We start from the raw sequence: 9,783 nt of genomic DNA, 5'->3' as shown, positions 1-9,783 counted from the left end.
ATGAAATGATACAAGAAGCTTCATCCATGAGAATAACACAAACTTTTATTGGTGTTGCTTCCTCTTCTAATATCACTTGCTCTTTTTGTATATGCAAAGAATGTGAGCATCAACATGGTTATTTTATCAATCGTGTTAAAAAAATCATTGATATTTGTAAGAAAATGACTTATAATATTGATACCATACATCGAAGAAGATTTCACAACCTTAAAAGTGTAGGAGGTTGAAAAATATATTTTATAATCACTATCTATAATCAGTGAGAAGAAAGAGAAGGAGAACAAGGAAAAGAATGAGAAGGAGAAGGAGAATAAGGCAAAGGAGGAGAACCAAAATGAGAAGCAGATAGATACATATCAAGAGAAAGAGAAAGAGAAGAAAGTCAAAGTCTATGTTGTGATGTGAAGCAATAATATCCATTTGAAGGTTTCAACATTGACAGAGAGGGTACAACTGAACTAATGTCATCATTCTCGAAAATGGATAAATGAGGTTATTTACATTTATCATGCAAAAAAGTAAAGTCTTTCAATCATTGTTAGTATTTCTTCTTGTTGTCAACTAAATATTTATTTATAATGATTACACAATTGCAGAAGAGACAAAGACGATCACTACTTAGCCAATTGCTCAAATCTTGAGTTAAAACAACTTGATTTTGTAGTTACATTTCCAAAGAAAAATAATTGGTTCTACGTAATATATCAACCCAATATGTATAGGACTGATAAGGTAAATTCAGGCACACTTTTATCTTTTAATTGAGACATGACCAAAAACAAATTAATTGATACAAAAATGCACTTGTTTGATGCATCTATGCAACATGTGGAGGTCATTTTATACTATTTGCGAAAGAAGTCGAAGCAACATAGTCATTCTAAATATTGATATATCATTACTAATTGTTTTTTCAAGACATACATTGACATTGCTAGTGTTGTTCCTAAAAATGAGAGTGAAATCGTTGGCACTACCAAAGGGTTTCGTATACCTGGTGGACTGCCTTCGCACCTGACAAATAATGTTTATGTCCCTGTAAATTGTAATGGGGAGTTTCGTTGGTTCTTGAAAATCGTTGCATTGAATCTTACCAAGGAAACAAAAAATCTCATCCATTCGAAGTAGAGATGTTACTAGTATTGCCCAACAAACAAGCAGTAGCCTGTAAATATCACATTATTTTTTTATCTTGCAACTATCGAAATGTGATGTTATTATATTTTATAATTTATGATATACCATACAGAGATTGTGGACTTTTTGTTGTTGCATACGCTGAGATTTTTTGTCACATCCATGTTTACCCTTTAAACGTAAAATGCGTTGTCGTCCTTTTTAAGGACTAAGACTAGCCTCTTAATCTCATGTCATTACAATCATAGGTTGAAATTGCGAAAAAATTTAAAACTTTTTATTACATCTACTTGGAGGTTTACATAGACCTCTATATACACATAATATAGTCTTATCGAGTATACATAAACCCTTCGTATAGGAAGGTTACATAGCCTTCTACTTTTATTGTACATTATTATATAGAAAATACCAAAGTCATAAAAGTCGTCTCATCTCATAACCATCTATTTGGAATATACCAAATTTGGGCATAGCCCTTACATCAATCCAACAAGACCACATATAGGTCATACAAAAGTATAGTACTCAATTGAAAAGGTAAGAAATGAAAGAGTATTTAAACTCATAACAAGTACGAAATGCTAGATAGCGGTATTGCCCTCGGAAGTTGAGGACCTACCTACTTGGTTGAAATGAAGAATACAAGCATTCAACAATGTCGTCTTCCAAACTCTTCAACGACCGAAATCTAAAATGTTGGGAAAAAGGGAAAAAAATGGGGTTAGTACTCCACATGTACTAAATATGAGACCATATGCACATATAATGTCAAAATATGCTAAAAAGGGACTTTTAGTCAAAACATGCCATTTTTCAAGTTTAAAAGTCTCATGCATAACCAAACAAGTCATACCAATCAACCAAACATGCTTCCCAACTCAAACAAGTAATATATATCCCAACATACTTGAACTCATAATTTACTACAACCCTACCATCAAAGAACAACCTCACAAATATGGTTAAGGGTGAATCACACCATTTAAAGCAAGACAATTACTCATGAATCCTTAAAAAGTCAACAAGTGCAATGACCAAACAAAGCCCCATAACCTTGCTCAACCAAGTAGACTTAACAAGAAAACATAACCAATGTCCAACTTTAACAATATAATCCAACTACATATATCAAGAGGATAATCATCATCATATATGGTTATTTACATTGTAGCATCCACAGATTATTACCTTATATATCATTATCATATGCATAAATACTATCAACTTCCTAAAGCTTCCATCAAGGTCACCTAGTGCAAGGCATAGGTAGAGTCCCATACCTCTACCTAGGTTAAGTTAAACCTCTCAACTCACCTTAGTTAGTTTATACTTTATTACTTTATTTTAATTTAGAGAAAACTTTCCTTAACCGACACAGATCACAAGAGATAAGTGTGGACTTCGGTGTTGTAAAACCTTACACCAATGGAAGATGGTCTACCGGCCAAAGTATAAACAAACATAAACATAACTTTCTAGGTGGATCCACTAGCTAGTCTTCATATGGGGCAACATAGTTCAAGAACTAAGAGATAGTACATTCCATCTTGGTACCACTTGGTAGTTGGGGCCTCCTCTCATGGGAATACATTGGAGGAGTATTCCTTTTTAGGAAGTCAACATCTCATATAGAACTATACGACAAATCTTCCTTTTTGGGAAGTCATCACTTCCCATTGTCAAGTTCACTCGGTGCTAAGCTAAGTCCCTTTATTGAAATGCCCTTAAGCCTTTAATTATCAATCATAGCTTAGTTTAGGTCATAGGGACTACCCCTTGTATAATCATTATCATCAATAACTCAATAAGAATTGTATGTGTATATCCATTTCATCACAATTCATATAAGTGAGGTTAACACATTAACATTTCATAGCATATCAAGACATATTGATAATTATCACCATCCTTATATCACATACACCTTAATAAACCTCACGACATAATCAAGAAATTTCTATTCAACATCATACCATCCTATCATCCTGATATAATACATACTCCAATATAACATCATGACTTAACAACAAATTAATCACAATTGGAAGTAAAGATAGAGATTCCAAGACTTACCAAGTCTTCCTTATAGTACATCATCAAGGTCTTACCATCGACCCATAACTCAACCCAATTAGAGGAGTAACATCATCACACAATGATAACCAATAAGATAACAAGGCCAATTGCATCTCTATAACACAATTTAACACTAGATCATAACTTAAGACAAGATACATAGGCCAATTTCACAATGTACTTCATAACCTAAACCACATCTCAATAACTATCATGATAGGCATATAATTCATCTTAATTTATTCATAATAACACCATAGGATTATAATCTAATCATTAACCAAGTCAATTAAATGATCACGATACAATATAGGTCAAGATCCAATCTAGGGTTAGGGGTTGAGGATCATGTTCTTTAATTTATACCAAAACATAAGCAATTATCACAATCAAGTTAAAATACATGTTTATCTACTCAATATGACCTAAAAAAACCATTAAAAACTCAATCCATATCTTCAATTTCGTAATTGGATGAAACCCAAAAAAAAAAAACTCAACTTTCAAAATCCATTTTGAAGGAACCCTCTGAGGAAAGAGTCTCAAAGGTGAATTATATCCCATAACGTAATGTTTTATGACAATTATATTGGTGAATTCTCCCCTTTCCATCCCCCCAAACCCTTGTCCTTGCTAGTCTTCAATGATGAGTTCAAGTAGAGAGAGAAAGAAGAGAGAAGGAAGAGAATTTGTATTTGAGAGTTGTAATTAGGTTAATTGGGGTTGGGGCCTTTATATGGGAGTTTAAGTTAGTTAATTAGTCTCCCCTTAATCCATAACTAACTCCTAAACCACTGCGCATGCAATGTTGCTTCAAACTTCAAGGGTCCTCCTCAAGAGGCCCTTGGTTGGTCCTTGGGGAGTCTTACCCGGAGGTTTCGACCATGAAACAACTCAAACACCTAGTTCCAACTCCTAAAAGCTAGTCAAATAGGCTAAGGCACGCTAGTACCTCTTTGAACCAACTTTCAAACGTCATGGACGTTCTTGGACGTTTTGATTCTTAAACATCCTAAATGACCTAAATTCATAAAAATAGACTTAAAAACAGTAATTAGACCTCATGAAACCTATTTTAGGCTTTACGACACGCCTTGGATTTTCAAAGTGTTACATTTTCGTGTGATGGAATACAAGTACCATCTTGTGGAATTAGTTCTGAAACACTTCATATGAGATATTCTTCACTCCTATAGAATTATGGGATTTTAAAAAGGCTCAAAATTACTATGTTAGTTACAATGAAGACCCACAGAGGCCTAGACCTAAAAAATCGAAGTTCGAGTGGTTACCACCATTGATTAGATTGATGGTTATGTATACCATTGTGGATTATCTTTTTGTTGATAAGTTGTAAAAAACAATTGGTTAAGTCTTAATTTTTGTTGATAATATTAATATAAATGATTATTATTATTTTTATTTTGTTGGAATAAATTTCTATTATGATGGAAGGAAGAAATATGGTGACCGTGGCAACATATATAATTTCTATTGTAAAAAATACCACAGAATTATCTGCATGTGCATCAACAGAAAGGATACATGTGGCGACATATGTCACAAAAATAAGATGTATGGTAACATATGTCACAGAAAGGAGATATGTGACAATATTATATTGTAACATATGTCACCAAAAAAAGATATAAGCCCCCAACAAAAAATATATATGTGAGAACATATGTCACACTTTGAATTATCAAAATCAATAAAGGTTTAAAACAATCTTCCCATCATTTTTCTAGTCTCTCTCCCATATAAAAGGACGTTTCATATTCCAAATTAAATTTATTTTACTAATATCCATTTTCTTTTTTCTTTTTTCTTCTTTCCTTTCTCTCTTTCCATTATTTCTTCACAGACCAATATTGTTGTTGCAATATTTTCTACAACATTAGTGGTTATCGATTGTGATCCTCTTCTACAACAAGGCGTCGTACCCTCATCATTTCTAGCTTATTGTTGATATCTTCTCAGGTAAATTTTAATTACGATTTGAAATACTTGCTGGCATCAAATTAGGACATTTTAGTGGTTTTATCACTTTTTTAGTTGGATAGTTATTCTTTTTGAAATATAATCTAATTTCAAAAAGCTTAATTTTTAGTTTGTTGGTTCTAGTTTAGGGAGGGTTTTGTGTTTTTTTTGTTGGTTCATGTGTGGTATTGAATCGTATTTTTTGTTTGTGTTGTTGTGTATTGTGTTGTGTGTTGTCTTGTTATGTTATTGTTATTTTTGTTAAGAAATATTTAATTTTGTGGTTGCAGATACAAATATTTTGGCTCATCTCAAAATTAAAATTGATCTAACTGACACAAAGATTCAGAAGAAGCCTAGGATGAAAACTTCTAGGAAGAAGAATGAAAGAAGAACTTGCATCTGAAGCAGATTCTTCTTCTTAAGTAGAACCAGAATTTTCTCAAAAAGGATATGAAGAAAGAGAAAAATAGAAAAATAAAGTTGGTGATTATGGAGAAAGAGTCGAAGACATTAAGGAAGAACAAGGAAAAAAAAGAAGTTGAGGAAGAGAATGAATATTAAAAAGAAGTTCAAGAAGATAAAGGAAAACAAAAAGAGTTGAGAAAGAAGAAGGAAAAAATAGAGAAGCAATTGTGGAAGCAGGAAAAAATAGAGAAGTAGTTGAGGAAGAAGAGGCAAGACAAAAAGAAGTTGAAGAAGAAGGAAAGAATAGAGAAGAATTTGAGGAAGAAGAAGAAAAAAAATAAAGAAGTGGTTGAGGAGTAATAAGAAAATATAAATGAAGTTGATGAAGATAAAGGAAAACAAAATGAAGTCGAGGATGATGATGGGATCAAAACTATCAATGTAGACACTTTCCCTATGCATTTGCAGCCTAATGATACTGGTGATAACATTATCATGTCAGCCATGGGAAGAAATTTCGACACCTTCAGGATCATGCTAAAAAATTTGGGTTTGGATTTCTTTTAGGAATAGTTGGTTTGGTTATTTTTTTGATTTTCCAGAGAAAAATAATGCACGTTTTCAAATGACCATGGTCAATGAACTTCTGAAAAGAAGGTGATTTTTTGAAATCCTTAACAAAAGGATGAAATTTTGATTAATTATTGTGACACGTCACTCTCCTTTGGCAGAAGAGAGTTTTCCATTGTTTCATAGGGAAAAAGCTATCCTCCTTATGAGCCAATCCTAGAATTCATAGTAAAAAAACCACAGAGATGAAAGAAATGAGAAAAAAAAGAAACAAGACAACCAAATTGTGGGGAAGGACTTGGTGTCCCTTGTTGGCACAAACTTCAAGAATCCCGATTTAATATTTTTGTTGAATGACGAGGATACATCAAAGAAGCATAGAGATTCATTCTGCTAACTTTGGTTTGTACATAATGTACTTTTGGCCAAAGATGGTAACAACATATCGATCAAATAGGTGAATTTATCTCAGGATATTGAGGCTTTCAAAGACTATCATTGGGGTCATGACAACTTAGAATTAATTGTCAAATACTTGTTGAAACCATTAGGACCAAAGACTAATAACTTATTTTGTCTTTCCATGGGCTTTCATGGTAAATATAAATGTTCTTAATCTTTTTATATTTTATTGAATAATTCAACATTTGATTTGTGACTTTTATTCCATTTTATAGGCTTAGGCATTTGATGTTATTCCTCGTTTGACCCATCAAGTAACTGGAGATGAACAGACCTCATCTCCAAGGATATTGGTTCAGAGAAAAAAATGTCAAAATTCCTCCAGATCTCTTTGACCCTCCTCATGATGCAGTAAGTTGAAGCTGTTATATTAAAAATATAAAATTGTCATATATATCAATTGTTGTACAGATGGGTCATCTGGTGTTGCAGATGGCCCATATGTCACAATAGATGCATCATCTGTAGCAACATTTGACCCATTTGTAATTACATATGGCCCAAATGTTGCTACAGATGATGCATATGTTGCAACATGTGACAGAACTGTTCCAAATATTCCTATAGATGACTTATTTTTATAATTTTAGGTTGTGCACCCATGGATTGTCTCTACAGAAAATGAATTAAAAATTCCATATCTAATTACTCTAGGGTTGGTGGAATTCTTATTTTCTCATGTCGTGGATATAGTTAAAATGGAATTGGTTAAAGCAAGAACCATCAAAAGAGACGGAGTTGATAATGACTTAGTATTTTTGATGGGGTTGATGTTGGTAGTGGTATTGATGTTCGTGCTAGTGTTGATGTTGGTGGTGATATTGGTCTTGCTGGTGGACAAAACCAAGGGGATACCTCTTATAGAAGATGCTCTAGCTTTCTCGGTGAGAAGTGAAAGAAACAAGACGAAGACTCTATCATGTATCTTCAAACACCGATTTAGGCTGTCAATGATTTTAAAAACAAGAGGGGGTTCAAGGGAATTCCATAAAAGAATGTTCAACATCTATATACTTCACAGGACACGGGAGGAAAATTTCTTTTACCAAGACAATACAAAATATGAAGATGAAGATCTTTGGAGAATGGACAATGACCGTAGAAGAGGAGGTGTTAGAGTTCAAAAAGGTAAATGCCTATAAGCGTGTGGCTATAGATGAAAAAAATAAAGTGTTGAGATTGACGAGAATGAAGGATTTGCGTGCACAATAGGACATGCATTTTTTATTGGATCATTTGATTACCAGGACAACAATTCAACCTCCCCAAACCATGTTGTGTGACAATGCAGTTGATCGAATGCAATGGGTTTGGGCTGTGAGATAGTATCAGGAGATTTAAGCTTTGACAATGATGTGTTTGTAATTAAAGACAATGTTTTATTTTATCACTTATGTTATTTTATCTTAAATTCTGATCAAGTATATAGTATGTGATATTATATTGAGAGCAAGTACTTAATCAAATGTAGTTACATAAGGATCATATGTAGAAACATATGTCTCATATATAGTGACATAAGGGTCATTTGTAGCAACATATGTCTCATATGTAGCAACATAAGGGTCATCTTTAGCAATATATGTCTCAGATGTAGCAACATATGGATCATCTGTAGAAACATATGTAGCAATATATGGGTCATCCCTAGCAACATATGTCTCATATGAAGGAACGTATGCCTCAAATGGTCAAAGTTGCTATATAAGGGTGATATGTTGCAACATGTTTGAGGCATCTGCAGCACCAGATTATTCATCTGCAACAACATATGTCTCATATGTAGCAACATCTGCTTCAAATGGTCTACTACATAAGGGTGATATGTTGCAATATTTGAGGCATTAGTAGTAAGAAATAAGTCACCTGTAGCAACATATGTCTTATATGTAGCAAACATGGATCATATGTAGTAACATTTCTGGTCACATGTTACTAAAGATGTGTGATATGTAGCAACATTTGACTCATATGTTGCGATATTTAACTCATATGTTATGTTAAGAACAAGTAAAAATGCCGGACTTGGAGTGCAAAACTACATTTATTTATTTCCACAACTATGATAATTTTAATTGTTGTACTCAACTACATAAAAATTTTCCATTCTTAATAATATTTTCTTTGTAATGCTTAAAAAACAGAAAAAAATCACAACAAACAACACGAAGATTAGCTTCTAGTTGTTACAACATTTGGTGTTCTTCTTCTTCATCATCATCACCCATTTGTTATTTCTTTTAATATAACTTTCGTCATCAGTTTCCAACTCCTTAATTTTGTTCGCCAATGTCAGAATACAGAACTTGGATCGTATATCAACATCTTCATAATTCCTCCATCTAAAAAAGTTGCATGCATTCTCTTAAAATACATATCACAAATAAATTTAAATAATAAAAGAAAATAAAGAGAAGTCTCCAGACTAAGATGTAGAAATGTCCGTACACGATAGCGTGGACAAGATCAAAATCTTCGACCTGGATTGTCCTTCGACCATGAACTTTTCATTGAAAGTAAGTCACCATGTTTGCAATAGATTTTTACACCCAACATGGGATCACTTTCATCATTACAAATTCGATTCAATATTGCATTTGACATTATATCAAAAGCAACAAAAAGAAACAAAACCCATTCATTAGATCTAAAGTAATACTGATCTATATTTTAAAGACTTACCTAACCATTATATTGCAAAATTAATGATTTCATTGATTTGGTAATAATGTCAGTGTTTGAGATTTGGTTTAACCAAAGGTTGATCAAATAGTTGTGTGTTAAAAAATAAAGAACAGAAAAGATTGACCGAAAAAATATTGATGAAATAAAATAACATAATTGCATCCCATGCACTCCGGAGATCCATGCGAATAGATTGAAGTGCAGATGAGGAGAGAGAGAGAGAAAGATAAGAGGTGAGACCTAAGAGGCGAGTAAGAAAATGAAATGAAAACCTTAATTTATATGTATCCCTTCTAGAAACGAAATAATGTACTTACGTTTTTAAGGTTTTGCCTTTGGACTGTTGGGCCAATTTTAGAGGTTGGAATTGTTTATGACTTTAATAAAGTGCTTACACTTTAAAGTTGTTGTAACATATGCCAATCATGTGTACATGCAAGTAGTATCACCATTAATAGA

General features: G+C 32.9%; 1 long non-coding RNA gene across 1 annotated transcript; it reads right to left on the bottom strand.

Moving 5' to 3' along the window:
- Positions 1-8,728: 8,728 nt before the first annotated feature.
- Positions 8,729-9,556, bottom strand: LOC109119505 (uncharacterized). The gene is made up of 2 exons (XR_002026706.2): positions 9,322-9,556; positions 8,729-8,981 (listed from the first exon to the last, which is right to left on the bottom strand). It is a non-coding gene; the product is annotated as an uncharacterized lncRNA (long non-coding RNA).
- Positions 9,557-9,783: the final 227 nt, after the last annotated feature.

This window comes from Solanum lycopersicum, chromosome 2 (genome assembly GCF_036512215.1).
Source record: "Solanum lycopersicum chromosome 2, SLM_r2.1".
Classification (NCBI taxonomy): Eukaryota; Viridiplantae; Streptophyta; class Magnoliopsida; order Solanales; family Solanaceae; genus Solanum; species Solanum lycopersicum.
The sequence above is the reverse complement of the archived record's forward strand: the minus strand, read 5'-3'. Positions and strand labels throughout refer to the sequence as shown.